Source organism: Rattus norvegicus, chromosome 16, assembly GCF_036323735.1.
Source record: "Rattus norvegicus strain BN/NHsdMcwi chromosome 16, GRCr8, whole genome shotgun sequence".
NCBI lineage: Eukaryota > Metazoa > Chordata > Mammalia > Rodentia > Muridae > Rattus > Rattus norvegicus.
The window spans coordinates 57,120,537-57,146,709 of NC_086034.1; positions in this window are offsets into that span (position 1 = coordinate 57,120,537).

Here is a 26,173-nt window from a genome sequence, read left to right on the forward strand (position 1 = left end):
AGACCTGTACAAGGTCAAACCAAACAACACTCCAGAATAGTGGGGAAGGAGGCTCATGAGTCCCCATCTCTAGCTAAGGAGATATTTAGTGATAGTTGATGGCTTGGAGGGGTATGGGTCAGATTTCTTTAAGCGTCTCACCTTCTGTGCTCCAATAGATGACTTCATAGCAATGAGAATATAGGTAGCACAAATTAGACAGGATGGAGTACAAGCAAACAAGCAAAGTTATGTGGGAGAGGTGGGGAGTAGAAAGTCTATTTGGGAAGATACAATGAATGGTAGGGAGTGGGGTTAATATGATCAAAATATATTGTATAAAATTCTCAAAGACTTACTAAAAGTGTATTAAAATATATAAAGTGTTTTGTTATAGTCACTGTGTTAGTTTAGTTGGTTTTCATGAGCAAAGAAAAGTCATTAAAAATGTTGCTGGATACCTTAGATTTGAACCCTATTTATTGATCATAGTCTCAAATTTCTCTACTATTAGTTTCATTATCATTATTATTATTTCAGGATGATTATTGTCAATAGAGGACTTAGTGCTAATAAAGCATCATCTTGAGCTAAAGACAGCTACAACCCTAAGGCTTCCAAGCCCATTTAGAGGCCACAGAATGTTTTTCCAGAGTATTTTAAATTCCTTCTTAATTTTATCTTTGTTTTTAGTTTGTGTGTTTATCTAAGACAGGCTTTCACATAACCCAATCTGGCCTTGAAATGTCTATGTATCTAAAAACAGCCCTGAGCTCCTGTTACATCTGTCTTCACGTCCCAAGTTCAGAGGATTACACGGATGTACCATCATCTTATTCACTAGCAATTCCTTGTTATTCATGTTGAAACAATGAACCTACTTCTCTTTCTCCTTGCCTATTAATCAGTAAAGCATATTTTTCCAAAAGCTGACCAAGTTTATCATGGCCCAAATCTCCAACAAATCACTCTTAAGAGACACAAACATGATAAAGAAATGACTTCTTTGTTGTTTAAGGCAGAACTGCATGAGAAATATGATCTACTTTTGCCTACGGAGAGGTGAAAACTGGACAACTGTGTTGCCCTTCAAACTCCCATTCTCCGTGCCCCTGGTTCTGCCATCTCCAGATTCCATTTTCAGCTGTTGGGATCGCATCCAGTTGGAACTGACCTCTAAGGCAAGCATGGAAAATTGAAAAGTAGACGTTTGACACATGCCTCATGGACCCTGAAATAATAAGAAACAAAGAAGCCTAACAGAGCAGCTTCTTGAGAAAGAATGTGAGGAGTGTTTGACATTGCCCAGGATGGCACGGTCAGGATGAATACACTCGCTGTTCTTGAAGAGGCCAACCAGGATTGCAGCCCCAGCTGTGATAATAGGAGCACATTGACCCATGACTGCATTTTGACTGAATTGCAGGTCTTGAATCTAATCATTATGTTAAAAAGAGGCGTTGAGCCTAAAAAAAGGAAGGCAAGTCTGGAAAAGGAGACACGGCAATATGTTAAAGGCAACCTATCACCTCCCGTCCACAAATACATGTCATCCCACCTGCTATTTGTTTCTGCCAGAGCTGTCATCCGATGATCTAGAGATGAGAAAGGGGAATGGCGGCTTTTACAAGAAGTAATAACGTGTGGTGTAAAGCTGTGTCTGCTGCTGAAAGGCCATGCTCTGTGTCGAGCTATTTCCATCCTTTTACCCAAGTGCTCCGTGAACACCACACGACCAGGAAACTCGTAGGTTTGTCAGGCTGACGGCACGCACGTTTCTACATCAAACAGTGAAGGGAATTTCTTCCCTAGTTTCTTAAATCCGGAATAGCATCCCATACTGAAAACTGAAAATAAAAAGTTATTGTTTCGTGTGCTAAGCAGTAGCTCCTATAAGATCAGCAGATCTTGTAAGATGGTAATTATAACAACCCATTTATATAATGTCCTCTTAAAGCTGTGTTTATGATGCTCTCTGTCTCTCTCTCTGTCTCTGTCTCTGTCTCTGTCTCTGTCTCTCTCTCTCTCTGTGTGTGTGTGTGTGTGTGTGTGTGTGTGTGTGTGTGTGTGTGTGTGTGTGTGTGTGTGTGCATTGTGAGGAAGCAGAAACATGCACACCATATCCTACATGTTGAGGTCACAACTCCATGGAGTCAAGAAGACAGTTTTCAAATACATTGGTGATTACATTAATGGTCGGGAATCTCTGCTTTATGCTTCAAATGCTGACAACATTCTTAGCCTTTTGATTAATAGAGATTAGTGACCTGATAAGTTAATACATTCCCAAAGATTTCACTTAGTAATCACAAAGACACAGACACAGAGGTAGGCAAAGTATGGCTACTGAGGGGACTAAAGCTAGCCCAAGATAAACTGTAGTTAGGCTCTAGATGCCATGAACTAACCTCCCATCAGTTCATCAGCCTTAAAGAAGGTTATGCAAAGTACATGCAGGTTCTCCCATGGAATTTTCCAGGGTTTAATGTAAGGTATAGTTTTTGTTCACATACATCTCCTCTCATTTAGCTAAATGTTTCTATCCAACTAATGTTGCCTAATGCCAGGAAACTCACCACATCTGAAAGCAATGTGAGGTGAAACCAATTGTCTTGTTCAATGTCTCATTCTCAACACTCAACATAAGAGCACACACATATGATTAGAGCACATACATATGGGAGTAGAGCAAGTGGTTCTAATTAATGTTTTAGGTAAGAAGATATCCAGAGAGCTCAGAAAATATACATCTGATATGTTTTACATGATTAATAGTAAGTACTAAGAAACATTTTACAAATGGCCATAGTGAATGTTTCTGAACTAATATCGGACTTTACCTTCATTAAACACATACAACATAATCAAAAGTCATCATCCTCAAAATGTCTTTTGAAATACAAAAACAAATGTTTTCACTTCATAACTGTTTTTCCTCCCAAAGTGTCTATTCTTTTGTTTTGTCTAGTGTTAACAAGTTATGTAGATATGATTGCTCTGAAATGTAATGATTATTTGGAATCTAAAATTGTGAGTGAGTGTGTGTGTGTGTGTGTGTGTGTGTGTGTGTGTGTGACAGAGAGAGACAGAGAGAGAGAGAGAGAGAATGCTTGTTCAATTCCTTTTATCAGAATTGATTAATATCTCTAAGAACCTGAAGGAAGAAATAAAATCACGTATATATAACATACTCAAGCATTTTTAAACCATCACAAAACATGAATATAAGACCCTAAAATGCTAACTATTTGAGGGCATGTATACCTTTATGAACCTAATATTAAAAGAAGAGCCTAGAGTTTAAAGGCTGCTGTAGACTTTCTAACACCCTGCAGATTACCTGTCCAGGGCCTCTGGTCCACTACCAACCCCCCCTTTCTCCACCGCCCCCCCCCCAGTCCACACATGCCAATCATGCCTTCTGTCTCCTCTAAATCATTCAAAAGAAAGTTTCAACCTGGTGCATGCACAATTGGCACTCATTTTGTAAAGGACAGCAGAGGAATGACCTTACAAGAACTAATGGGCCTTGCTTCCTGAGAATCTCTATCCGGGCATGCAACATATGATAAATCACAGCCAAGGGCTTCTCAAAAATGTCTTGATGAGAGAGCCGTGACCCTTTCAAGTACAAAATGATGAATTGAATGTTGCAAGCGACATGGAGACTTCTTAAAAAAATAAATAAAAAGCTGGTAAACAATGACAACAAAAAAGCAAAACAAAACAAAAAATCACACACACACACACACACACACACACACACACACACACACACACACACAGGACGGATCCACTAAAGTCAGCTTAGCTCAAATATCTTGCAGATGTCCTCAGGTCAGGAAACAAAATCAGAAGAAAGTGTCTGAAACACAAGACCTTGTTAAGAAAAACAAGTAAATGACCACTAGCTCACTGTGTGATGTGATGTGGACCTGTGCTAATTGCTGCAAGGAAAGTTCTGGGTGTTTGTGTTTCTGGGAAGGTGGGTGGCCAAGCGTCTGCAGTATACAGTCTGTCTCCTCTAGAAGGGCATCTGGATGACCTGCTGAGTGGAGCCTTTGAAGTCTGCTCTGCAGGGGTGGCCTGATCTCTTTAGAGGACTGGCCATCATAGGAATTTATGGCGCCTCATCCAGACGGTGACTCTCATAATCCTCACTTAGTTGATTTTAGGCAAACATCACAGATTTTGTTACACACTGGCCCTAAAAGAGTTTCATAAATTGAAAGAAAGAATTCAAAATCTTTAGTCAGCACCTGACTCCAAATCCACTACCTTATAGTCCAGAAGGGAGTCTGAAAGCATGAACTGAATTTATTTTTCCATAGAAAATAAACATTCACCCAGGCACATCTGCCCGGGTTTTTCATTCCTAACTAGACAGCTGATATAATGCTTTGTTTTTTTAACTTCCCCACAGGATCCAATCACAGCTTTCTTCGGCGTTCTAATCACACTGACACACAGAGAGATGAGACTTTCCAAAGAGACATTAGACAGAAACCAAGGGCAGGAGAGAGCAGCATACACCAGGCTCAGATCGGCAGAGGTATCGGTGTGGGTCTGATGTGTGACTTGAGATATCTCCTTTCATGTATATCTTATGACTAACCCAAGATGACAGGCAGCCAATGAAAACATATATGTGTATGGATGAAGCGCCCCCTGTAGAAAACATCCTTGGGGGCCATTTCCCTTACCCTTAGGACAGTGTGGAAGCCCTCTGCTTTGGTGGAACTATCCTTCTCATTTCTCAGAACTTGTTTGTCCTGCCTGTGCAGCCATCTTGGACTGTGTACTACTAGCTCGTCACTAGGCCAAAATAATTTTATTCTTGCATTTATTGTCCTCAGAATCATTTCCTCCCCCACCCCCTGTTCTATTGCTTATCTCTGACAGTGACCCCTGCCAGGTGTATGTACCAGGCTTAGGTGGCCTTGAGCTGTGTCCAGCCCACAGGAAGCCCAGGAAGGACATTGGTGAGCAGAACGATGAGAAGAGGTCCTCATGCAGCACTGCCAGCAACAACTCTGTACCCTCCAGTGAAACGGGAGGGGAAGACTTGATATCTGGACCCCTTCCAGGGTTGTCAAGAAATCTTATTCTCTGACACGTAAGTATTCAACGAATCTGCTTTTCTTCTCTCCAGTCTGCCTTTAAAGATTCAACAGCACAGGGATTTAACATCGGGAGAAATAAGCCTTGAAATAAGAAATTCCAAGGCACGGAGAGGGCTGCAATTAGGAAAATGAAAGTCATTTTAAGCGCAGCACACCTTTATGAATACACCCAGGCTTACAGACTGTGCTCTTCAAGTTTCCGGGAGCTATAGCATTTCATCCTGGGCATTTCCAAAATGGACCCATCTCTGTGAGCCAGGTCTAGGGATACGCTTGTTAATATATCCCAGATGGTTCTTCTGCACACAAAAATCTGAGAAAGACTTCACATCTCTCTGAAGCCAAAATCAATAGACAAAATAAATTAAAATGTTCTTCCCACGTTCCTTACTTGCTGCCCCCATAACAACATGCTGTCTCAGGAACGGGAAACAGGGAGGTGCGTGGATCTTAGAAACGTGAACTTCTTCCAGGTCCTCTTTGAATTCAAAGAGAAAAGGATAAGGAAAAAGGAAAAAAAGATGCACTGTCCCTCCCTCTTACAGGGAGAGGAGACTACGTGGGTGCAATATTCATAATGGCCCCAGATTGTGTCTATTTCTAGTGAGTCCTTAGAAATCATTGACATTTTTAAAATAACGCTTCTCTAAAAACCTTCTTTTATAGAAGGCTAGAGGAAGTGGCCAGCACTTTTCTACTTCATTGTTCACAGTTCTAAGTCAGATGAAATAGTGTCTTCCTGGAAAAAGGCCCGTATTTTTAGGATTCTGTCCTTTCGACTGTTATAATAAATGGAGCAGTCTACAAGCAACGTGTTTGGAAACTGGATGTAACTGTGCCCTATATTATGGTCAAAATTGGCTCCTGGAGGAGATCCGACAGTTCTGAGCACTGTCCACTTGAGGCAAAGGTGACTTGACAAAGGGCTTCATGGAAGCCCTGAAGTGTTTACTGCTTTTAAAATGGCCGGCCTTTCAGAAAAGAACCCCATTCTTCATTGCAGCTAGAATGATACCATTTCTCACATTGACTACTAATTCTACCACAAAATGTCTGTGTTAATCCCTATGTATCTTAGCCTTAATTTCTCCTTTTTTTAAAGATGAAATCTTGAAATACAAAGGACATTTCCAACTTTGGACTATATATCAGGCCATTGCAGCAGGAAGGCTCCACGCTGAGAAGACTCCTACACCAAATCAGATGCCTTCTTAGGCTTTCTTATCAGCCTATAAATTTGTACATACAGTAGCCTATATTACCCATTTTAAGACAACACCAGGCCACTTCTCATAGTAAATGGCAAGCCAGAGACTACCTGGCCCAGTACCACGAGGCCTTATTGGTGTTAGAGGAAAGACAGCGATGGTATTAACATTAGGGAGCTGCTGCCCTGAACTAGATAAGCTTGGATCTGAATGCTACTGTCTGGGCCCTAGGGAGCCTGAAGGACAGGGAAGCTTCAAGATCTTAGGAATTATCTCCCACTTAAAGGATAGGTCTAATACACCTACATCCAAACACTTAAACTAGAATGACTACAAATACAGATCTTTAAATTAAATTTAGGGAACAGATCTTTCCAGCTTCTCTAGGAATGCTTTGAGGAAATCAGGCCTTTACTGACAGCTAATAAACTGAGACCAGCTTCAAAAACCAAACTGTAGCCTAGAGCGGCCCCTAGAGGTAAAATTCATAATCACATTACCAAGCTGCACCCTAATTTTAACAACAGTGAAAAATCAAGATTGTCGTTGAAATTTATTAGCATCACTTCATGAACGTTTTAAGTACTGACTTGACAATACATGATTAACATAATTAATAGTATTGAAACTGTGGGCTTCTTTTGGGCTTCATTTCCAGGGCTGTGTTCAGTGAATGGAACAGAAAGAAGAAAGATGGGGGAAGATATTATATGTTGGGATGTTAAATGTCATTTATGTTCTACTGTCAGAAACTCTTATCTAAACCACCACTTTCATCTGTGAAAGTGTTATTTAAAGATATTGCACAAGTTATAATATCATAGGAACCAATAAAAACTCTAGGTGCAAGCTATTTCTTTTCCTTTTTCTTTTTATTTGGTCTCTCTTATAAGACATCTGGACCACAGCCCCGTCTCCCTTCCTTCACTCCTCCCAGTTCCTGAATCTCCTCATTTCCACAGATCCACTGTCCCTCTGTTTCCCTTCAGAAAAGAGCAAGCCTTTCAGGGATACGAACTAAACTCGGCATCACAGTATGCAGTAAGACTAGGCACAAACCCTCATGTCAATAATGGATGAGGCAGCCGAGTAGGAGGAAAAGAGTCCCAAGAGCAGAAAAAAGAGTCAGAGACACACTTCCCCTACTCCCTCCTATCTTTAGGAATCCCCAAAAACTCTAGCTAAACAAGCACAGCATATGTGAAGAGGGCCTAGCACAAACAGGCAGGCTCCATGGCCACCATGCCACTCTCGGTGAGCCTTATAAGCCCTGTTTAGCTGATTCTGTGGGCTTTGTCCTCCTGGTATCCTCGAACTCTCTGGCTCCTACAGTCCTCCTTTCCCTCTCCAGGGAGCTTCTCCTAATATTTGGCTATGGGTCTCTGCGTCTGCTCCTGGAAGCCTCTCTGGTGACTACTGGGCTAAGCTCTGATCTGTGAATGTAGCAGAATGGCATTAGGAATCATGTCACTAACATTTTGTTGTTGTTGTTTATATTTGGTACCCTAGGTCTCTGAGCCAACCAGCTTCCAGTTGCTGGCCACCTAGAGGGTGTGAGACATCAGCTCTGTCTTTCTCTTGCTCTCTCATGGTTTAGGTCTCAAGTTAGACCAGTCATTGATTGGTCACTCCCAGAAGCTCTGAGCCACCGCTGCTCGAGTGCATCTTGTATAAGATAATGTTTTAGCACAGTTGACTCGAGGGACTAAGTAACAAAGAGAAAGTACCTTGGGGTTGCTAAAAGTCATAGCTAGAAAGCTTCAAAGTGTATTCTGCCTGCCTACAATTGCTATGGAAGAAAATTCTTGAACGTATGACATTCATTTTTAATAATGACATATAAAGACACATTTTTAAGGTTTGGTATTTTGTTTTCACTCTTTTCAATAAAGGTTCTGTAACACTGTATATGTCAACAGAATGACAGAAGCGACCCTTAAGTGCATGATGCAAATTTTCAAGCTTGAGCATGAACACGAGTGCTTCACAGAAGTGTCTGTGCATGGAGGGGCCTGGCTGTTTGTCAGACTGACTTCAGTCTTCACTCCTTTGAGTAGCAAGATAACTTGGGTCAGAGTATTAAAATGGTTTTTGGCTCTCCCTGGTTTTTAACCTTATGTTTATTTCAAATTCTGCCTCCTTAAGTTTGGGTCAACCAGAAGTAAATGCTAAAAGGAATCAGACACATGGAAAACTGTAGAAGCCATACATACAGAGTCACTGGCCTTTAACTACTGCAGAGGGTGAGGCAGGAGGTAGGAGTTAAGGGCCTACCTGGGCTCCAAAATGAGGTTCTGGCAAGCTTAGAGAGTTTATGGAGATCCTGACTCAAAATAAAATGTAAAACCAAAGCCTGAGACTCTGGTTCAGTGATAGCCTGCACAGAAAAATAAAATGGAATAGGGGAAACTTACTAAGGAGAGTGGAAGTGTCTCAAACTGAAATTCAAGCCTGACAGCTGGGAAGGAAATTGAAGGAGGAAGAGGAACGATGGGGAAGATGAGGAAGAGTCTCTGATTGCAAAGTGGACTTGATCGCCTTTTAAACCAATTACTCAAAAAGAGACGACTGGAACTCAAGTTTATTGCTTGAAAATCTATATACCAGTAACCGCATTTCAACACCCCCAAGAACACAAATACGAATGAGATCATATCCTGGGTTTACGCTAACTCTGGCACTCTTCTCTACCCACTATTTTAGGAAGGGAATCAAAACTTTGCGGAGGTTCTTTTTTCCCATGTAAACTAAACACCATCCAGTAGTTGAGAAATTGGAAACCACGAAGCTTGGGAAGAAAAATGAATCCATTGGAGCATAAATTTTTCCATTAAATTATGCCAATAAACTTGGAGCCTTGAGAGTTACTATACACAGATACTTTGGTAAAGGAAGGAAATGTTCTTTGCTGCCCTTCAAGTGGGACTAGGAATCAAATGATTGGAGTAGCAATCTGCTTAATTTCTACAAGGATAAATAGATCAATTAATCATTTTCATACCAACTGAAAAACAATTAGGTTGAGTTGAATATAAATTTGTTAATATAGGATACCACTTTTCCATTTTTTTTTAAAAATCAAACCTAAGTTATAATTCTAATTGTATTTTTCTTAAGCAAGACAGACAAACACTGAGTGATAACACCAAAGATAAATTGAAAGTGGCTATGTTAAATAAGACCAAAATTTTCCAATGTGTGCATGCCATGTACATGTGTGCAGGCATACTCATGTGTGTGTGTGTGTGTGTGTGTGTGTGTGTGTGTGTGTGTGTGTGTGCATGAGCGTTCCTGTGTGAGTATTCACTTATGCTTCTGTGTAGATGTCAGAGTTTGACACCTGGATTTCTTCCTCTCCTAAAAGTAGAAGCCAAGGAACATAGCTGAACTCTAGCATACTTATCTCAGTTAAGATGGGCGATGGTAGTATGTCTAACTCAGAGCTGGATTAAAATGCAGGGTATCACGTGATTACATTCAAACTGAAGCTGCAAATTCAGAGGAAGTTTGAAGAGACACAAACTGGGCTGACCATACTTACGATTTCCTTTGTTTCTTCTTTCTTTGCCTGAAACTCCTCCACCCTCTTTGAATAAAAATAAGCTATGTATACAATTGAATTCCCAGAGTATGGACTGATAGCAGCTGTTATGATAATATTATAGTCATTGCTTCTAAATATACTATTGTCCAATTTAATTTAAAGCATGCGTATAATAAAGGAAAATACATAAAGGAGTATAATGTCAAATTTAGACATGACACCAGTATTATGATTGAAAACATAGGTCAGGGCTGTCCTACCTTTGGTTGTCTCTGAATTAATCCATGTAGGTCACCTTGAATTTTCATATCTATAATTGAAATACAAATTCCACTGTGACCTTTATTCTTGCTTTTGGAGGTCAAGATGTTAGCCATGCAGGAAAAGGCACAAAAATCCCATCATGTGAGCTCCCTTACTTAAAAGCTAAAACATAGCAATTTTTCATAGCAACGGCAGAGCACTTACTTGCCTCAGTAGCTGAGATGATTCAGTTTCTAAGTTGGTTAATTTCCACCCAACAGCACATTCCTTCCACCTGTCATCCCTACCCACTCCCACTTCTGTGCAATTTATGCAAATTGTACAATAAACTACCCTTCTCTTCCCACCCCGCTATCACTTTCCTTAAGCATTCCTGTGTTACCCTTAGTCACCATGGACCAATGTTCTAACCCTCTCCCCTTGCAATCTATTACAAGCCATATCCATCATCTTTCATGATCTAATCTCCTATCTTATACAAAGATGTATCACCATCAATAAATATTTACACAGAAGCTATACGACAATGAGAAGTCCACGTGAAAACACATTAGCTAAAATTTTAGTAGGTATACACCCATACCATTCATTGGCAATAAGGCAGCAGCAGCCATGCAACTTGACCAGTAAGAGGTCCTATTTTTAATGACAGCAGAAATGCTACCATACCTGAGATGGTGCTGTGCCCAACCTCGACCAGCAAGGAAGACCACAGGAGATCTTCTTCAAGCAGTTTTACTCAGGAACCTTGATACAATCTGCTGACCTCTATCTTTTCTGACTTTCTCTCCCGGGGAACGCCCTGCACCACACTTAAATAGCTAGCACTGGCCAGTCCTAGCAAGCCACGTGGGTCATGTAGATAGGCTGTCACTATGCTGAAGCTAGCAGGCCAGGCAGACATAGCCAAATAAGGACTTGTTTACTGCATGGAGCGCTCACCAAAGGGAGGGTGGAAGGCAGAAACCAGCGCCATCTTTGAGGTGCGGCACATAGCAGCTCTCTACAAGATGGGATTTTGCAAAACTGTGATTAAGACTCAATGTTCTTATCAATGCTGAGATTCACTACCAGCATCTACTAGACTGAAGATGTTAATGATCTCAAGTTGTAATTCTTCAGGATCATTATAACCAGAGAAACTCAAATAATACTCTGCTCTGAAATGAATTAATGCTGACAAGAGTATGCCACAGAGCCTCAAGGTGTAGGACAATCAAAAATTACCTTTAACCTGATATTTCCTGTTGTGTTCCATTTGTTGTTTCACCACACTTGAAATTGCAAAGCACAGCCAAATACTGGGAACTTCAATGAAGTGCCAACTATCTACAGGGACATGAAGCCAGTCCACTTTTTCAAATGATGGCAAGAATAAAACAAATAGAATAACGATTGTGTAGTAACTAACAAGATGCAATAACTAATTTCCAAGAAATAAAAATATAAAATACCTAAAGCAATCAGCAATGCCACCCACAAAATTAACCAAGTATTTTGACTCAATATTTATTAAACTTTTCCAATAATTAACTTGCAAGCATTACATCAAATGCAACAAGGCAAATGAGGAAGAGATTATACGGCCACCATCCACGTGAATCATGTGATAACAGAAAGTAATAGAAGTGTTTCTTTGCAACAACCAACAGAAGATATTGCCTTTGCTTTTCAACAAATGTCCAATCACATACATTTCTTGTCTATATTTAGATCTCTGTAACAGCATTATTTCAGTTCAGTTAAGAGGCAAGAGATCCTCCTACAATAAGGGCTCAGAAGTGGGATTACATCTTCTTGTAGGTAAGAAATTCCTTCAAATGGAATTTTCTGGCTTAAAAAGTTCAAACAATGCATTTTATATTGAGGACAGAAAATTTAGCTTCAGAACATGGGTTCAATCGCTTCTCGGCCTTTTGGCTAAGATCAAGTGTAGAACATGGGTTCAGCTCACATCATTTCCTGTTCTCATTATATTCTTAGCCATAAGTACCGATGCATGCTGTGCCTTTATCAATTCTAATTATCGTCTTTTGTCACAAGCCTGAAGTATTAGAATTTTACTGCACAGTAAGCCCTGAACAAGGGATGTTCCCCTGGTGACACTTTATGTGTGTGGACAGCGGCAGAGTTCATTTGCTGAGAGTTGCAGCAGAGAAAGATCAACCAATCAGATTAGCAGACAGGATTTTAAAAACTCTAAGAACCCACCATTATGTATCTTGAAATGAGATGGCTATTAAAATGCTTATCATGCATTCTGCAACAAATAGCACCATGGGTGTTAGAGTACAGAATCTCCCATACACCGACATATATCAAATTCATGAACAGTATTACCCCATAGTCAGCGCCCAACACTGACACAAGACAACAAAATAAATGCCAAATGGTCACATTTTTTTTTCAATCAGGCCAATGTACTGTTTATAGTTTTCTTTACAAAGATGTGGTTTCCTTCTAATTTTGTACTTCAAAACTTCGAGGCCCAGTGATAGCTCCATCAGTTATTTTCTTCTGAGCCTTTTATTTTTTTAATTCACAATTTAACAATAATTGTACCTGCCTTGCCAGGTAGGTGAAATTTGAGGAAGAATTCAAACAAATGATATAAATTCAAGAATTTTGATTGATCCAAAGTGCGTTTTACAAGCAGGACAGAATCATTACTAACCCCTCCTGAATATCGTCCTCTCTGACTGCTCAGTTGTGAAACTCCTAAAGCCTCTGTTTGAGAAATAAAGCAGTCGTATCACCATGTAGCATAGGAAATCATCCTAGGGCAAGGTGCTACAGAAGGTGGAAGGCTTTGTGCATAACCATTGACATTTTAAAGCTCTATCTGCAATCTGTTAGAGTTTGGATCGGAAACCTTTCTTATATTCTCTGTGAGTATCTTTTTTTTCTTTTTTTCCAAATCACTTCTTCTTTGACATGGTCGAAAAATGTGCAGACTAGGGAAGATGATGCAAATCCTGCAAGGCTGTCACTTACCATCCCAGCCAGCACTAGTGCTGAGAAAATGAAAAAGCCTTTGACATATCAAAATTTAGCAGCAACATTCTAACTGGGGCGAGCACAATATTTTTAATCCTCCTTGCAAAGATCAAATTAAATCAACAGTAAGCTCTGCCTGACACAGCTCTATGTCATGGACTGCTCGGATGAGAAAGCTGGGAAAGGCTGCAGCTCTTGACTTTGTAGCCTATGGTTTTTGGAGCAATCCAGGGAGCAGCGATAAGCCATCCCTGCATAAAGATTAGCTTTCTAGACAGTGAAATGGTGTCAGAGAGAAGTGGAAGACCCAGACACCCAATTTTTTTCCCTGGCATTTAGATTCAGCTAAAAGCCATCAAATTTCACAGCTGAACTTCAAACATGACTCAGTCAGAGGTTCAAATTTCTCTTTTCTGCAAAGCAAGACATCTGTATATTTCAGCCTATACAACTATGTATTTTAGAAATTGTATATTAAAAGCAGATTCCCTTAATCGATAGTAATTCAGAAATTATAGCTACATCCATTAAAAGTTTCACTTGATGGCAGTTAAAACTTGAGGGCATTGTGGTTTTTCTTTTCTTTTCTTTTCTTTTTTAAGCTCAGTATTTGTGAGACACATCTGGAAAGCATTAAAAAATGCAGATTCTAAGTGCTTGTCTGCAGTCCCATTGAGTGGGTCTGGAAAGAAACACCAGAAATTGCACTTTTTTAACAAGCACCCCAGGTGAAACTGAGCTTACAGTCTTTCGATCTTAATGTGATTTTTATAATCCTGATTGTGTTTAAGTCCCTAGAAGAAATTTTTAAAAAAAAGGAATGCAATAGCCTAAAAAAGCATCTTGACAGTTTTGTCGGATTCTGGCTTCTAGAGATTTGTAAATCGAAATTTTATGATATATTAATCCATAATATGAATACTTTCTGTATAAGCAAACCAAACAAAGAAAAATAATGTATCCTGAGAAAATTATGCAGATCCCCAAAGCAAGGATTTTCCATGTGGGACATTTCAAGGAGCCTAGTTCTTATGTCCAAGTTAATTCTCTCAGGTACAGTAAGTATCTTTAGTTTTAAGTTTTTGCGTGTCGTTTGAGAGTACAAAAGATGCCAGTATGAAAGGGATGTGACTGATTCAAGATACTCAACCCTCCATGGCAATATTTCTGTCTGCAGTGAAATAAAATTCTAGTTCTTCTCCATGTGATGCTCAAAGTCTGCCATCTCAATTCCCACGTTTATTGTTCCCCTCAAAAGTCTAAGACCTCAACATTCTTTGTGTGATCATGGCATTAAGTATAGCACATCTAGTTAGATTGATGGAATAGCACACAGCAATTGTTTGTATGTGAATCATCACACTGCTCTTTAGAAGATAGATCAGATTATCCACTTGTGTGCAGTTTTAGATCTATGTAGATTTATATAGTTTGGGTTTGCTTTGTCCTTTGCATTTAAAAATGAATGTTACCTCTTATAGTTCATTACTTCTTAACAGGGGGACTTAACAGCTGTCAAAAATCTCTGTTGTGATGAAGAACAAGAGATGTGGCTAATGCCCCACTGTCATTATTACCTTAAATTGATGCAATACTAGTTTTTAACAAGGAAGCTCATGTTTTTATTTCTCATTGGACATTCAAAATTATGTAGCCAGTCTTTTTTCTTGGTAGTATTTAGAAATATTATTTAGTGTTTCTTTCCACACACACACAAAAATTACCAGTATTAACCCACTGCTTTGGTGTGTCCATAAACCATAAATGTGTTTGTTCATTGTACATGTACATTTACTGACAACTTCTTGACTAAAACAAAAACTGAATGCATACGCCCTATACTCACAGAATTACAAATTCAGTATCTCTTCATCAGATAGCAATGATTGACTATTCTCCATGAGTAGATCACAATTTTATAAGACTTTGCTTATATCTTAGAAATCATAGCACACCTATTGGTCTGCTTGCAATTAGACTGGGTCTATATCCAAATACAAGGCAGTTTCATGCATCTTGTGTCATGAAAAGTAATAAACTCATTATAATTTAAATGAACTTGATAAAGTCAAGTAAACCCACCTATAATGGCTTATAGTAGAAAAAAATCTATGAAAATGTCTTAATAACACATATATTGTTTTCTCTTCTTCTGTCTGAATACAAATACTAGGTGTCTCCACTGAATGAGACATCACCATACCTCAGAGTCTGGCTTTCACTGTACATATCCATGCACTACTCATCTAGGCTATGGCTTTGAAAGGGCACAGATGAAACCAGTATGAAAAATATAACTGCCACCAGGTGCAAGACAAAAGTAGAGACTAATGAAGCCTTGTTTTGTATTAGTGAATTAATTTTATTTTATACATAGGTATGTTTCCTTACATGGTTTGCAAACATCTAGGCATCATATACAGTGACCAGAAATGGGTATAAGACATTCCAGAACTGGGGTTCCAGTTGTAAGCCACCATACAGGTGCTGGTAACCAAGCCCAGGTCATTTGTAAGAGCCACACATGCTCTTAACTGTTAAACCAACCTTCTAGCTCCACACCTAGGAGAAAGAATAAAAAACATTCAGTTCACAGTGTTCATGTGGATACTTCAAAGTGAAACTGCATAGAACAGATCCTAGGAACTTTCAAATAAGAACAGTGATATGTTTTCTAGCCATGTTTTCCTGCCCTCAATAGACATCCCACTAAGTTCTGATTGTTAATCAGAAGGTATTCTATATTAACTCTCTAAATACTACAGCTGTGTTGGTGCAAGTGTCAAAGTCCGCCCACATGTCTGGAATATTTTTCTGCATAGGCCAAAGCTTTCCAGATAGTTGAGATGTTATCAATCTGTATACATTTCTTTACCTTTTAAACAAGATGAAAATATTTTATGAAGTAAATTTCATGGCTTATTTCTCTAAATTCTGTGTTTCAATGAAATCTCTTTGTTGTAAGTAACTCTTAATTATGGTTCGGGAAAAGAATGAAAAAATTTGCAATTCTTGCCACAAAAAAGTAGATCCTGCTCTCCTAGCTAAAGCAACCAAAAACCTAGGAAAAACCTGCCTACATGAAACATTTTAGACCATGGAGCCAATTGAGAAATGATAATATCTTGGCGATAATCAACAGATGAAGTGAGCTTTACAATTACTCACGTCATAGCTATGAAAGAATCTTTTGAGTGTGATGAATTGAGGTGGAACTCAGGTAGATTTTAACAGACTCCAGGAGTTGTAGACATGGAATCAAGAGAGGGGAAACAAAGGTATCTAAAGAACTAAGAGGAACAATACAAAAGTAACTGTATTGTGCCTGTGTCATGGAGAGAGAGAGATAGAGAGAGAGAGAGAGAGAGAGAGAGAAATTGATTAATGCAGAATTGATCATGCAACTATGAGGTATGAGAACGTTCAAGATCTTCATTCAGCAACCTGGAGTCATATAGAACCTAATAAGTCATCTGAAAGTAGAAATACTCAATATACAGGAAGAGTTTCTGAAGTCTGAAGGCACAGAACTTCTAGCTCTGACCCTCGCAGTCAAGTGGGCAGTGTTCCCTGTCAGTATGACTCTGCACTGCATTTGATCCTTCAGTTAGAAAGAGGATACCCATTCACATGAAAGGACAATCTTCTTTACTCAATCGGCCAGCTCAAGAATCAATTTCACCTAGAAACACTCTGGAAAGCATTCCCAAGGTAGAGGTTAGTCAAATATTTGGGCATCCTGTGGCCTCAGTAAACATTGTATTTTCCTAGCTTCCAGCAAAATATTGATCTGTGCAATTGTGTAAGTAAATAACCTGGGATAAGAGCAAGTAATCACCCAAACAATTAGAAGAGCTAATACCGTGCACTCACATGGGAGCAAGACTAATCTCTTCTTCTACGAAAAGAAAGGAAAAAAAAATACAAAACATTATTCACAGAACACTATACTGAGATCTCACAAGGATCTTGTTTTTGCATTAGTGGATAATTAAATCTAGGCTAGCCCAACTCCGTTCCCATTTAACACATCTTTAAAGAAAGTAGTGTGTGTGTGTGTGTGTGTGTGTGTGTGTGTGTGTGTGTGTGTTGTATACAAATACACATAAATATAAAAATGTAAGTGACCTACAAAATAAAATTTAACAATGTCAAAAGACTAAACGTACTTTAAAAGTGGAGGAAAAAAGAACAGCTCAAAGTGATATTTGAAGTTAGTATTTGAATTTTCTTGCTTGGTTAGAGTCACATCGAGGTACTTTATATTATTTGGGTCTATTATGAAGGGTGTCATTTCCCTAATTTCTTTCTCAGCTTGTTTCTCTTTTGTGTAGAGGAAGGCTACTGATTTATTTGAGTTAATTTTATACCCAGCCACTTTGCTGAAGTTGTTTATCAGCTTTAGTAGTTCTCTGGTGGAACTTTTGGGATCACTTGAATATACTATCATATCATCTGCAAATAGTGATATTTTGACTTCTTTTTTTTCCAATCTGTATCCCCTTGATTTCCTTTTGTTCTCTGATTTCTCTGGCTAGAACTTCAAGAACTATATTGAATAAGTAGGGAGAGAGTGGGCAGCCTTGTCTAGTCCCTGATTTTAGTGGGATTGCTTCAAGTTTCTCTCCATTTACTTTAATGTTAGCAACTGGTTTGCTGTATATGGCTTTTACTATGTGTAGGTATGGGCCTTGAATTCCTATTCTTTCCAGGACTTTTATCATGAAGGGGTGTTGAATTTTGTCAAATGCTTTCTCAGCATCTAATGAAATGATCATGTGGTTTTGTTCTTTCAGTTTGTTTATATAATGGATCATGTTGATAGTTTTCCGTATATTAAACCATCCCTGCATGCCTGGGATGAAGCCTACTTGATCATGGTGGATGATTGTTTTGATGTGCTCTTGGATTCGGTTTGCCAGAATTTTATTGAGTATTTTTGCGTCGATCTTCATAAGGGAAATTGGTCTGAAGTTCTCTTTCTTTGTTGTGTCTTTGTGTGGTTTAGGTATAAGAGTAATTGCGGCTTCATAGAAGGAATTCGGTAGTGCTCCATCTGTTTCAATGTTGTGGAATAGTTTGGATAGTATTGGTATGAGGTCTTCTATGAAGGTCTGATAGAATTCTGCACTAAACCCATCTGAATCTGGGCTGTTTTTGGTTGGGAGACCTTTAATGACTGCTTCTATTTCCTTAGGAGTTATGGGGTTGTTTAACTGGTTTATCTGTTCCTGATTTAAGTTCGGTACCTGGTATCTGTCTAGGAAATTGTCCATTTCCTGTAGATTTTCAAGTTTTGTTGAATATAGGCTTTTATAGTAAGATCTGATGATTTTTTGAATTTCCTCTGAATCTGTAGTTATGTCTCCCTTTTCATTTCTGATTTTGTTAATTTGGACACACTCTCTGTGTCCTCTCGTTAGTCTGGCTAAGGGTTTATCTATCTTTTTGGTTTTCTCAAAGAACCAACTTTTGGTTCTGTTGATTCTTTCTATGGTCCTTCTTGTTTCTACTTGGTTGATTTCAGCTTGGTGTTATGAAATATATAATGGGTTGAATTGTAGCTTAGTAGCAAAGCACAGACTGAGAATGTATTAGGCTCTGGATTCAGTATATATCACCATAAAAAGACACAAGATGGAAATGAAAGCAGCTAAGACACTATAGAAGAAAATCTTCCTAAATTTTAATGAGGACAATAGAAACTATACACAATTTAACACAAGATAACTTTTGATAATCTAACATGCACATAATCAGGAACTATAGAGATTGGAACAGAAAAACTATCACACTGACAGTTCCCAACAGTTCAACAAACTCATCAGAAAAACTATCCCAAGAAACTAACTTGCATAACTAAATTGTATAAAACAAATAATAACATAGAAAACAAAAGAGGAGGGAGTGAACATGGAAACAATATTATTCATAAAGGAACAGAGATAAGGAAGACAGACTGTTTTTCCACTGGAAATGAACTCAGCCAAAGACATGCTTTAAATATGGAGAAACAATTAAAGTTGAACTTTTCCCCAGGTGTGGTGACACACATTCATAAGCTCAGTGATCTAAGGCTGACATAGGATCTTATCTCATAAACAAACAAAACAGGACAAATACCAATGTCAATTCATGTCTTGTAACAATATCTTCCTAAAAATGCAAGTGAAAGGCATTTCAAGAAGAGTTCAATATTCCGCAGACCACACTACAAAAATGTCAGATCGCTGATCGATGGATATCAGAACAATACATCCTTGAGGCCTATTGAATTAGTAGCCTTATTTCACTCCTAAAATAGATGGCTCCTATAAGCTGTTCTGGCTATTGCTTCAGCTCACAGACACCATTTTATAAGATTGGTTTTTTTAAGGCTTTTGTCTGTAAGATCTCATAGTTATCCCTATTCCTTTCTATAATAGACCTTTGCATCCTAACTTCCCACTTATAATCAGTGGGCTCCGAAACTAGATAAGAAAATCTAGATTTGAGACCAAATGAAGTTAAAATGTTGAATACCCATTGTGTGTACCAGTCATTATTTCAAAATTATCTAATCTTTTCCATAGCCTAATGACTAGAGACAGATGGTAACCGGCTTTACAAAACCAAAACTGAGTCAGAAATTCCACACTTAATCACACTGGCTCTATTTCTTTGCAATAGTCTACTGGTGAACAACCCACTTAGCCTCATATTCTTCATGGACTCGAGCCCAAAAGCACTTTGTCTAACTCTGCAATGAATTTGGACAGAGTTTACTAAAAGACATTCAAATAGGACAGAAACTACATATGATTTGAATCCATCTGATGCCCATACAATAAACATATGAACTCTAAAAATTATCACTGTGCAGATCCCCCAAATTTTATCACCTTGATCTTATGCAACCAAAGCAGCAGAGCCAGGAAATTAAAATTTTCAGACATTGAAGTCAGATCTCTCAGGGGACATCAGCCTCCAACAATCTCCTGAGGATAGCAAGTGTCAGAGTTTCCTTAAGGGATGCCAAAGTCTGCCAAGGAAATCAGAAAGGAAAATTGGACCCAGCAGCATGATAAATGGGTGAGAGTCAGCCTGCCACTCCAAAACCTGATGCCAGAGTAATCTGCAGGGACAGTGACTTTGCAGTGAACCATAACTCAAATGTCACCACAGCACTCACCCCAGAGAAAAGAACCCTCTTCAGGTCTGATCCTCAAGATAGTTAATGGTGACCACTCACCTCCAAAGGCATGCCACAGCTATCAATATTCAGTTAATATTGTGCCGTCAATGTTTTTTTTTAAATCAGAATAAGAAGTCATTAATCTATAGGTAGACATAACTATTGTTTCATTTGATTAAGACCTCCAATTAATACTGCTCATCAAAGAGACAGCTGTTATAAGGTAATCCATGCTGGGAAGATCATCCAGACACCTCATTCAGTGAAGCATCCCTAAGAGCTAAAGAATCATCAGCCAGGAAAGAGCTCTGAACACGAGCCAAAGAGTTCATCCTTACAAAGTGTATTGAGAAGTATGTGATTGACTGAAGGGCCAGGGTCAAGGCCACAAGAGGACATTTCCTATTATGTTATTCTGATTGCCGAGTCGTTTCCCTCCACTAATGTATGAACTCTCTTCTTCCTCTTCCTTGGGTCTGTCCTTATGCGTCTGTCCTCATTTCTTCCCTTTTCTTCTCTCGTATTGTCCTTCCTTCCATCCATCTCACCTTTCTTTATTCTTCCCACTCATGTGGCACTACAGAACTTGTGTAGTTGTTGTATCAGCTGAATTTTGGGTTAGTGGCCTATTTAAAAAAAATACTAGACACAATAAATTTTTTTTTCCATTTCTCGAGAATTAAGCCATTTTCCATGTGGCTTCTGATAGCATTTCCCTTGAGTAGAAGGAACCACGAATCTGAAGCTACTTTTTCTTCAAGGTCATCCAGAAAATTGAGTCTTGGCTTAGTCTTAATTGCTATCAATATGCCTTTCAACACTCACTCCAGCCTCACCTTCTCTCATACCCTTTTATAATCCAGTATTTCTAAAAACCTCAGTGTTATCTTTGGCTACAAATCCCATCTACTCATATTTTTCATTAAGAGCTTATTTTATAAAACATTTCTTCCCAAAATGTAAGCTTATTTTAGCATTAACTATGTTTTGATAGTGTCAAAGAATGCTTTTCTTTACTTTTGAGATGTTGATAATGAATCTGAAAGAAAACCCAATATAAGGTCAAGTAGTTAAACAAGGTTTTGACTGTATCAAAAATCTAATATGGTCTTTGAACAAATGGAAATGTGTATTATGCAGCCATACAATGGAAGCATGGAAATGTCAGAGTCTTTACAAAAAAAATGGCCAGAAGTCAGAAATTGAAAAATATAACAGTGTGTCAGGTTTCTTTTATTTTCAAATTCTTTATGGTCAACTTTTAATAAATTATTTTTTAAAAATTGACATCAACACTCAAAAGGTATGTGAAGATTTATACAAAGAATTCAAACCCTTTGTTCCTGGCTATGCAGTTCATTCCTTATGATGAAGCATATTTGCTTATTTCTTCTCAAAGGTAAATATTATATTAGTCAATCAAAAAAGAAATTATTGAATGATTATTGCTATAATACATCAAATGATATATTAACATCTGCATTCCTTCCTGAGGCAGTTTATCTTCCCAAATGGAATGCAACTTAAAGATGGGAATAAGTTACCATGCAAACATTTACAGTGTGCTCTTACTGGCATCTATCCAACATTCAGATAGTAAAGTTAGAGACTGGGGAGAGTAAAAAGATGTCTGATACACAGAGAATATAATTCAAGTGTGGAAGTGTAGGAAAGCACAAAGGGCTATACATTCAATAGAAGGATTATGCCACTAGTAATTTGGATTCCAGAGCTTCTGGATACAGTTAACTGATTAGCATGTTAAGTCCCATGGACAAAAGAGAAATAGTGTTAGCTTAAGGTCAAAACATATCTATTTATGGTAAGTCATATTTGTACAATTGGTTGCTGTTCCAGACTTTTTCTCTAGAACTCTCGGGCTGCTGTCAGCAAATTATATTCATGCATCAACCCAAATGTCTCTTACGTTTGCATTTCTAACCAGTCTCTATCTTGTATATCTGAGGGCTACAAGGATTTTCAGAGGGGGCATATTCTTTGTTAATACTAAGTACTGCCCATGTGTTGTTGATAATTTTATTTCTTCAAAACAAAAAACTGAAATGAGAAAAATGACATTTTTAGAAAAACTCCTTTTATATTAATTAAACCAATTATTGGTGGCTTCTTTTATTCTAGAAGAATATCAAGGAGGAAAAACTCAGATATTTGCAAAAATCAAGTTGAAGATATTACTAATGTCTAGAGCAATAAATTATTTTTTAAAAAAAGATGAGAGGTGAACATGGAAACAAAACTAGGTGTTAGAAGTCTCCATCAGACTGGGAGCATGGTCCCATGGAACATGGAACACGGCGCTTTCCCAGCACGCACAAACATGATTGAGTCAACAAATGCTGCAAAAAGAGAAAGAAGTAAGCTCCAAAAGTCATCAAATGGTTGACATGTGAAATGAGATGTGCTGCAAAGTATAAAACACGCACCATCTTTTGAGAATTTGGTAGACATTTTTAAAAATTGTTCTGATTTCAACATAAATGCTAGAATGATTACACGCTGAAGCAAAAATGTCTTCAATGCATTGGTAAAGTAAAATATATTTTTGAAATTAATTACACATGTGCTTTCCTACTTTTTTGATGTGTCGAATGGAAAACTTTGAATTACATATTTGTAACTTACATGTTTTTATTAGACAATGCTTTTCCAGTGGTAACCCATGCATACCAAAACAGGCACATTTATTGATGAGTCCCTAGAAGAATGTTGGGAGGTGTAGGCTCACATGACTTCACTTCCTAATCATTCAATATGAAGCAATGTATTGAACGGACTCACATGTTTCTGTGGGGCAGAGAGTGCGCATGAATTTAGCATGCATATAACAACATGTAAGAGATCCCACAATAAAGTTTTCACTATTACTCCAGAGAATTCTTGGTGTACTTCCAAATGAAACCATTTCCAATGAGAACTTTCATTCTTTCTCATCCATAGGCACCCTACAAACCCAGAAGTGCCTGTTTGTCATCTGTGTTTGTTACTGGCCAACTGAAGCAGAACTTCAAGTGGGAACAGAGGCTAAATCTATGTTATTTTCAAATATGTGAGAAATATTCACTCTAAAATATATTAGTAATCTCTACCTACTTGGAATGTTCAGTCTTAAAGTCACATTTTAAATGACAGGTTTAGAAATGCCAGCAACAAACAGTATTTGAGTTTCCTGTGACAGAGAAACTTGCTATCCTATAAGTCTCCTAGTAGCCACATCCTATCAGAGAGTTAAGATGACATCTCTGGCTACTTCACAATGGTCATGATGTCAGCTGCTGAAGATAAAAGAAAAGAAAAAAATACAAGGGGCAGAATGAAAGTTTTAACTCAAAACCAGCATCTTTTTCTCTATGCTATTTTGCAAACTCATACTCCCATAGTGTGTCAGTGACTTTTTCACTGTTGTGATAAAAATATCTGAAAATAAATTTAAAAGAGAAAAAATTATTTTGTCTCACTTCCACAAAATTTCATTTCATGGTAAATCGGCTTCTTTGTTTTTGGTCATGTGGCAAGGTAAGAACATCATGGCACAATGCAGAGTGGAGAGCCTGCTCGCTTCACTGTGGCCAAGAAGCAGAGAGAGAGGGAGAGAGAGAGTGAGAGAAAGAGAGAGAGAGAGAGAGAGAGAGAGAGACAGAGACAGAGACAGAGACAGAGACAGAGAGACAGAGAAGCATAAAAGTCTCAATACGCCACTCAAGAGTAAGACCGCAATGGCTTAAATTCCTTCCTTGTGTCACATTTATAAAAGGTCCCAATACCTCCTGGCAACCATACCATGGGCCAAGTCTTTAACACAGGAACTTTTCAGGATCAAGCTCAAAGGAACAAGCTTGGAACTTAGCAGATAGCCTGAGAAAGAATATACAATAGACCTGGCTTATGCCTGCACATCCACATCATATGCAGAGACATCAAGATTTATGAGTCCTCTGAAGTGGAAACTTCTAGTTCTTTGGAAAGTTGGTTAAGTCAGATGATGTTTTGCTGTGGCACACAGGAGAAAGGCTGTCTTGCTTAAGCAAACACGAGAAAGACGGCTTCCCTGAAGCAGACACAGATGAAAGGATGTTTTAATATAGCAAATGCATGTGAGGACCTGTGATGAAGGAGTATAAACATGACCTCACAGACAGTGGGAGATGAGCACGGAGCCCTGGTTTGGTTTGGTCTTACTCCCTATTTTAATGACACGTATGTATTGGTTTGCCTTACATAGCATTGTTGAGCTCAACTTGTGGTAATGCTGCCATTGAGAAAAACTTGTCCAAGGACTGCTAGTGAGGTTCCTGTGGCAGCTCACTACACTGGCAGACTCTCCTTAGGCCAGTTGGAGAGCCTGGCAGTTTCTTCAGGATGGACCTACGGCCGCCTGGTGTCTGTTTGCTGCAAGGACTGAAGTGTAGCTGGTGTTTACTACAGGACTGAACTGCTGCCCAAGAAGATCAAGCTCGCCCCCAAAGAACTATTACTGAACAGGTCCACTTTCCCCATATCCTAATAACTTTTCTAATAATCTCTGCTGGGTGGTGGGCTAGAGAAAAGGTTGAACCCTTATTAAAAGTAGGCTGCAAAAAATTATGCCTACAGTCCTCTGATGGATCCCAGCTCACAAAGCTGCCCTGCCTATTCCATCAAATGAGTCATTTTCAAAGCTTCCTTAAGAGATGCTAATGTGCAGCCAAGGGTAAAAGAGCACAGAATCAGAACATTAGTATCAGAAATTAAACTTGTGTCAAAATAGGCTAGAAGCCTTCTAAGGCTAGATTACTGGTCCACCAGAGCAGTCAGAAAGTCTGAACAAGGCTTTAGACAACATCGCAGATAAAAACAACTTCTTTTCTAGAGACCATACTTGAAGGTCACTCAGCTAGTGGACAGAACATCCCCTTCCTGCATCTTCTGTATACTCTTTACTCTGAAAAGACAAGGTAGAACTTGGGAGAAGAAATAGCACAATCTGGACAGTGATTTCTGCTCCTTTTTTAAATCAGTAAGCATGAGAAAGGATGTCTCTTTTTATACATTCAGAGAATGGCTTCTCTGAACAGGCAAGTCTACAAGTATAAGGAATTAGCCCCCAGTGTTCCAGTTTGTTTTGTTTTGGTGATAATCAACTGTATAATTTTGCAGCCTTGTAGGATCACAAAGCAAGAGTCATCTTCTCCCACCTGATTAGACCTTTTAAAGTATATGACTTAACATTTTAAAAATGTGGTCTCTGTTTACCTAGGTTCTCTGACTCCTTTCTCCATACATTCTGAACTCCAGGTATTGGGGGAGGGATGAGTGTATGTGTTAGTTTTCTAAAATCCTAGCACAATTCTTCCACCTTTTCAAATGGCTTCTCTTCTCAGTCCTTTGAAAGCAATATAAACAGTTTCACTGACTTAGTAAAAAAAAAACTGAAGTGAAAACCGTCTGTACTGGATGGGATCAATGCTTTGCAAAGGGAAGAAGACAAATAGCTGTGGCATCTCCACAATAAACAGTCACTAAAATGTGTGAAGGAGCTCAGTGCCGTTCTACTTCACAAGCTTTCGCCTTATTTAGCTCCAATTTCCTAAGACTCTTCTAATAAAATACAAGAAAAGCATCCTGGACACTAGCTGTAAATGCACTAAACAAAACAAATTCTTATTGAGTCATAACAGTAGTAGTAGATGTCTTTCTAAACACCAGCTATGAACCAGGTACTGCGTGAATTCCTTCTGCACAGTGTTCTTTCACTAAAAATATGCAGTAAGAGTCAGTAATACTTGACAAGGAAACTAAGGCATGGCTGGTTAGGTTAGCACTAGTGAAACCAGCCATGAACGTACAGTTCACACTCTGATCTGAAAGTTAGGGCTCTCTCCCTTAA